Genomic DNA, 7,446 nt, shown 5'->3' with positions numbered 1-7,446 from the left:
TACTAACAACACTAGGAACAAGCAGGGCTCCAAACTGTATGAAATCAACCATCCTGACCAAATGTACACAATTGTGTAATAGTGGCCCCTATTCTAGGTTAAGTCACCAATGGTTTTCATATTGGCTGAGATGTGCTCACTGGAAAGGATCACATAACTGGAACTGGGATCCAAGTCAGAATCCTATGGAGACCAAGCTTCCACTAGTCTGTGGCAAAAAGTGAGGCTACACCTATCAAAATCTCCCTAAATTAACAATGCTTATACCATAAACCTATGCTGATCTCACTTCCTTTTGGAGAATCTGTTTTTCCTTTTTCTGAAAGCAGCAAATCTGATTCAACCAAAATATACCCTCAGGACAGGGAGTAATGACTTAATGTCAACAAGTGACCCACCCCTGGCACAGCACCAAGTGAAAACACAAAGGAATTGTCAAGATGAGCAAGAATGTTGCTTCCATGGCGAGCCTGACAACCTGACCCAGTGTGATGGACACAGACATGGAGAAAACTCAAAATGCCCACCATGGCTCAGGGAATTTTGTGGAAGAGGGAGCAGGAAGAATGTAAGATCCATATGGTGGGAGGGAATAGCCAGAAGCACACATGATCCCCTACCACAATGACTAACAGCTGCTCTCACAACTCATAGCTCAAAACTCCATGGTGAATACCAGCAATCCCTCTAAGGTGGATCCTTATTGAAAGTATAGTAGAGGCAGAGAGGAGGGAATGATGGTACCAACACTTGATGTATCCATGCAAAACTTCTACTGAAGAAAAATAAATAAATAAATGAAAAAAATGACCTAGTGACTTTACTTTGTATTAAGTCTCTAGGGCTGGAGAAATGGCTTATCAATTCAGGTGTTTGTTTGCAAAGCCACAGGACCCAGGCTCAGTTCCCCAGGATCCACATAAACCAGATGCACAAGGTGATACATGTGTTTGGAGTTTGTTTGCAGTGGCTGGAGGCTCTGCTGTTTCATTCTCCCCTCTCCCTCACTTTCTTTCTCTCTCTCTCCTTCTTTAATATAAATAATAAATGAATACTTAATTTCAAAAGTCTCTGGATTTGCATCATCATTTGAGAAAGAGCCTTAAGAAAGAGAACCTCTGTTCTTCTGTTTTCATTCCTCGGACTTGTAGCATATTAACAAAAAAAGTCAAATCTGTGTTCATATATGGAAAGATAAATTCAAAAAGCAGAAACAAATCAAAACAAAAAATTAAATAAACAGAAAGCTCTCCCAGGCTCTCAAGTGCTATTGAAAACTCCAGATTTACAGTGACAAGTTCATAATTCACACCTGCATTATTGCAGGCATCTCACTTAGTCCTAAACCAACAACAATATAGTCTTTTATTTGAAGAAAAGATAATACATATCCCTTGTGCAAAACTATTATATTGTGATGAAGGTATATAAGGGAATTTGATGATGCTTATCCAATTATACATACTAATTTCCCCTCTTACTGACCCCATTCCTATCCCATATTAGTTTCCAACCCCCTTCCCACTCCCTTGTCTTTTGTGATTCCACATAACTCTCTATGTCTGCCTTTACTCACTTGCCATGATTCTCTCCAGTTCCTTTTGTTGCTTACAATTGTTGATTTCATTTTCTTCCCTATAGTACATTGAGAACTCTGTCACTAGTAGGAGTCAGACATCCACCTTGGAGAAAGCAGGTATCACGAATGTCAGACAGAGGCCTACACATAGATGATCATTTCCTACCTACCTTTGATACAACTACCACTTCTTTCCCACTTATATACCTCATGGATTTCCTCCAAGCACAACCCAGTATGAGGCTTGTGTAGAATTTGAGTCAGGTAAGCAAGTACCAAGAACCTACTCTTCAAGAACCAGGATCTTTTCTTCTTGTTTTCTCCATGACTGGAGCCCACTTAAATTCCCAAGACAATTGAAGGTTATCATTTATTGTCCTGATTCTGAAATAAATCTCAATCCAGGGACAACTAACTACCCGTGAAATGAAGCATCTTATTTGTTGTTTTAATTTCTATATCAACACATTTATCTCTCTTGGAAATTAACCTGTATAATATTCTTCTTCCCCCTTCCCACTTATGCCCATCTTGAAGAGCATCCTTACACTCAAGGCTAAGCCTCCAGTGCTGAAAGACTCGGCCTCCTTTTCTATCTGAAACCCAGCTGCTTGTTCCATTCACCCTGCCTACCTGCATTCTTTTAGCTCTCTTCCTATTTCCTGTGTCTATAAATACTGAAAACATCTTCTATGGAGCCTGCAGTGTATTATATATGTATGTCTCACTCTAGTCAAATGTTGAAACCAAAATCCTTGAAATTATACTTTTAGAAAGTCCTTACTTGGAAGAGAAGAACACAAGGCTGAGACCTCATGACTTGGATTCCTGCCTTCATAGAAAAGACACCAAGAGTGCACCCTGTACCTTCGACCCTGTAAGGTCACATAAAACAAAGGCAGCTATCAATGGAGATGTCATCCTTTTTCAGACACCAATCAGACACTGCCAATGCCTTCACCTTGGACTTGCCAGTCTCTGTAACTGCGAGAAGCAAATGTCAGTTGTTTGCTGCCACAGTCTGTGGTCCTTTGTTACAGGAGCTAAGACTGTCTAGCAGAGGGTTGCAGTTGCTTTCCAATTCATTGGAGGTAACTGTCATTTGTCTTTTAAATTTGCTTCATGGGCATCACCCAGATTGTTTGCTCAATTTAGTTTTATTGTTGTTGTCTTGCTTCAAAGTTATTACCTCACAAAAAGTAAATGTCTATATTTTAAACAAGCAAGCAAATTTAAAAGGTCACAATGCACTATACATAGCTGATCCAGCGAGAGAAGCTAGAAGTCCACTATAATGTCTGATGATGGCATTTATCTGAGGCTTCATGGTTGTTCCCCATATATGTGATAAATGTGATATTTCCTGACAGGAACCCACAGGCTGATCATCGTAATGTAGAATTATAAAATTCCTAAAATACACTTGACTTTAATCAGGGTGCTTGTGTTCTGTTAACCTTTGTGTGCTCTAGGTTAATAAGAATCAAAAGTATTTTTTTTCTCCAAAAATTTGTCATAATATGTTTTTCTAAGGAAAGTATAAATATAAGAATTATAGTTTTTTAAAATCTGCTTATTACTATGACTTTGAATTTTAAGTGATTCATAAGGAAATTTCCAATTTTCAATTTATTCTTTAAAATATCACATTGAATATTTAATTACATATACTTGCCATTTTCAATTTGATCATTTTCACAAATTTTACTTCAACAGTATTTTCCCTGCTTTTGCATTTTGAAGCATATCTTCTGTATAAGTATGATTTTGTTGTTGCTGTTGCTGTTGTGATTCTGGTACCTGAATGACCACAAGTTTTAACAGTAAGTCTGCCTTATTTAAATTCAAACTCCACAGCATGTTTGCAAGGGTAGTGGCTGGTTGTGGCAATGGGATCTTCAGCTGCACGCTAGAGCAACCTGCAGAGACTTTGACAGCTCAGGCCAGTCCAGTACATGCACCTGCCACTCATCTTTCCCATAATGCACCAGGAAAAAAAATCAAATTCCAAATAACATTTATTCAATGTCCAAAAGGGAATATTTTTCACAAATAAGCTAAGTAAGAGTATTGTAAACATTGTACCATATCCAGGAAAGTAACATGATTACTTTCTCATCGTGATAAAAGAAAAATTCTTGCTTTTTCACATCCTACTTTAAATCCTACACTGAATTTAATCTATTTCTTAAAGGTCTTCTCTCCCCCAATGAAGAGTTTATATATGAAAATAGTTTTCAAAGTTGCCACCATTGTACACATGATGATGGTCTGCAACCTGGAACTATAAACTGAAGAAAACTGTTCTCATTCCCTAAATTTATATGTGTCAGGTACTTTGTCCCAGCCACAAGAGGTTGATGGAAAGAAACACTTTCCCAGCCACAGGTTTTGGGATGAGTTCCCTGCTATGGAACGGGTCTCGGATCCAAGCAGAGAGAAGTTGGTTACTGCCATAACATTCATTATTGCATGCCATTATTTCATCAGTGGACAACTCTTGCCTGGCTAGTTAGTTGTGTAGCGTGCACGGTTGATTCACACTTGAATAAACCTGTTGAGGACTTGTTGCTCCCAACAGGCTGAATTGGCACTTTCTACAATTATGACAGTTAACCAGGAGGGAAGAAGCTTAAAGCTTTGTTGCGGCTTGATTTTTCAGTGTCCTATGACAAATGATTGGGTTTTCTTTGCCCATATAGTTCTAGTGGATATTCCGGAGTTTTGGCAATAGCCAGAATAATAGTATTGGTTTGTGGACTTCAGGGATCTCTGTGATCATCAACTCACTGGGAAATATCCCACTAATAGCACTGGGGTTTTCCTATAAAACCCTGTGGTTTCTGAGTGTAGCTTTATTCACACCCCATATGAAGTTTCTACACAATCGAGAATTACTTTTTTATGTTAATTATTTTTATGTTAATTAGTTAACTAAAAAGTGGATTTTCCTATAGCTCTATCATAGTCTTTGATTTTGGGTAGTCATTGCTTACTCCTTCTTATTCTCTTTTTCTTGTCCCTCACTCCACTATGACCTTCAATCCCCAGTGTTCTGACTCTTTAGTTCCATAACTATTATCCTCTCCACTTAACCTCTCCCATCTCCTTCCTCCTCACAGTTCTTTTGTAGCTTCCTGGCCTCTACTGACTCTTATTCCAAGTTAAATACTAATCTAAACACTTGAAGTTAGGATGCATATATGGATGAAAACATGCAGTGTTTGTATTTCTGATCCTGGGTTACTTCACTTATATAATATTTTCTCGATCCATTTATTTCCTGCAGATTCCATAATTTTATTTTTCTTTATATCTTAATGAAACTCCATTGTGCATATTTCATTATCCATTCATCAGTTGATGGGTATCTAGGCTGATTCCATTTCCTAACATGAACTATTCCTATTGTACATAGAGTGATAATAAACACTGATGGCTAAATATCTCTATAAAAATTGTTTTGGATGTAGCATGTAGCCTTTCTTTACAGTGCTGGGAATTGAACTCATAACCTCATGCACACTAGACAAGTCTTCTAAGATTGAGCTACATCCCAGTCTGTACTCATGTCCCCTTTTCACAAGTCCAAAGGATTAGGTAAGAATAGCATTTGAGAAAAACAAAAACTGGTACTAACAATAAGCAGACCACATTGAAATGAGGTCTTCTGAGGTCACATTTCAATATTATTCTGTACAGAGAATAAGTTTTTATTTGTTAATATCAATATTTAAAGGTACTTAAATATTTTTATTTATTTTTTTCTGAGACAAACATACACACACACACACATCCACAGAGGGAGAGAGAGAGAGAAGAAAAAGAGAAAATGGGCCCACCAGCAACTACTGTCACTGCAAACAAACTCCAGAAGTGTGTGCAATATTGTGCATCTGCATCTGGATTTATGTGGGTACCGGGGAACCCAAATCCAGGGGCTGAGCTGAGCCATATGGATAACCCATATTTTTATTTGTATTTCTTTAATATATATATTTTCTCCTGGACCCTCCTCAGTGGGGTTATGGTATTCAATATTGGATCATGATGGTCTCAGTTTGTCATTGTGGGGTCGTGGAGGAACTGTACTTCAGGGTATTTTTGCTCATTCTTTTAGAGGTATTTTAAGGAGCCTTTATGTATTCTTGGTATATTTCTATTTAGTTTACTAAATATAGTACCCCATGTTAAGATGGAATAAATATATTAAAACTTGTCGGTGGCTACAATATTTTAGCTAGTGATAAAAGTTAAAACTATTTAACATCTTAAGAATAAGATTTCTGTCTCACTTTTATGAATCTTATACTTGTGAATTATTTTAATTTTGCTAGTATTATTTGTTATGGTAATTACTTAATTTTATATCTCAGTTTTTAATTGCCAAGATAAATACAATATTCCCAAAAGTTGAGAGAAAAAACTTTATGGAAGAATTATGTGCAAATATTTACATTTTAATATAACATGCATCAACCCATAATATAAGTTAGCACTGAAAACTTGGGAATTTCAAATAGCTAAACTTTCTTGCCTGTGGGCTTTCTTCAAGGGTGACACATTTCAATTCAAAAAGCACATTATTTTTAGAAGGGACTCATCTTCACTGTAGAAAATACAGCAGACTCTTTGTATATTTAAAGAAGAAAATTCCAAGCTATTCTTGAATTGAATAAAATTTGTAAAAATAAATGATTTAGAGTGTCTTTTGCAGGTAGTTGCAGGTAAAAATCTTCTTTATAAAACACAAATAATATCCACCTTAGAATTCTGATTCTTGAACTGCCCATTACTGCAAGGGGCACTATATGTACCTCCGCTAGAGGACTGTATCACTGCCTGGGTTGCACCTCACTTCTACTCTATCATGGAGCCTTTTCTCTAGCTCCAGGAAAGACAATGAATTCCAGAATCATCCCTACAACAATATGAGGAGAGGCAAAGGATGAATATTGAAATAGGTACTAATTACTCCAGGATACTTGAAAAGGAAGTATGGCATTTTACTTTTACAGAGAAAATAACACATGTTTCTGGAATTCTAGTAAAAAGTTCAGCAGCATACACACAAAAACACTTGGGTTATATCCAACTTGTGGCTATTACTACTCAAGAATATTGGAGAGGGATATGTGGATTTGGCATGAAATATACCTCTGGTCACCATTCATTGTTTGGAGTTGCCCTCCGGTGACTATTTGAAATTATCCTATTGAAAGAGTAGTAGAAATATATACTTTAAACTCCAGAATTTTATTTTTTTAGTAGGAGAATGAAATCCAGGACCTTGGGAGTGACAGGCAAGCACTCTAACACTGAGATTTACTCCTACCCCAAAACCCAGTGTGGTCAGAAAATACTTACAATAACTGAATAAATATTAAGAATTTAAGGAAAAAATATTAAAACAATAATTATGATATTATGCATATGGATACCATTTGATTAAGAAGTAGCTACATTAAGAATGCCCACTGATTTGGCCTGGAGAGATGTCTTAGCAGATAAGTGCTTACCTATGAAGCCTAAGTATCCTGGTTCGAGGCTCGATTCCTCAGTACCCACATAAGCCAGATGCACAAAGTGGAACATGCTTTTGTGTTTGTTTGCAGTGTCTGGAGGCCCTGATGTGTCCATTATGTCTCTCTCTCTCTCTCTCTCTCTCGATCTTTCTCTCTCTCAAATAAATAAAAATAATAATGTTTTTAAAAAGAATATCCACTGTTAATGAGGAAACAATGAATTGTTCCTGTTGCTTATTTACTTCTGCAGTATGAATGTTTGGTAGGATGTAGCAAGCGGCATAGCAATGGAGTAGTTATGTATAACACAATAAGCCAATTTGCAGCAGTTTCTGTGGCAGT

General features: G+C 36.9%; 1 non-coding gene across 1 annotated transcript; it reads left to right on the top strand.

The window, feature by feature from the left end:
* Positions 1-3,433: 3,433 nt before the first annotated feature.
* LOC123459946 lies at positions 3,434-3,564 on the top strand. The gene has a single exon (XR_006636678.1). It is a non-coding gene; the product is annotated as a small nucleolar RNA SNORA44 (small nucleolar RNA).
* The last annotated feature ends 3,882 nt before the right edge of the window (positions 3,565-7,446 follow it).

This window comes from Jaculus jaculus, chromosome 3 (assembly GCF_020740685.1).
Source record: "Jaculus jaculus isolate mJacJac1 chromosome 3, mJacJac1.mat.Y.cur, whole genome shotgun sequence".
Lineage (NCBI taxonomy): Eukaryota > Metazoa > Chordata > Mammalia > Rodentia > Dipodidae > Jaculus > Jaculus jaculus.
This window is presented reverse-complemented; position numbering and strand designations above follow the sequence as displayed.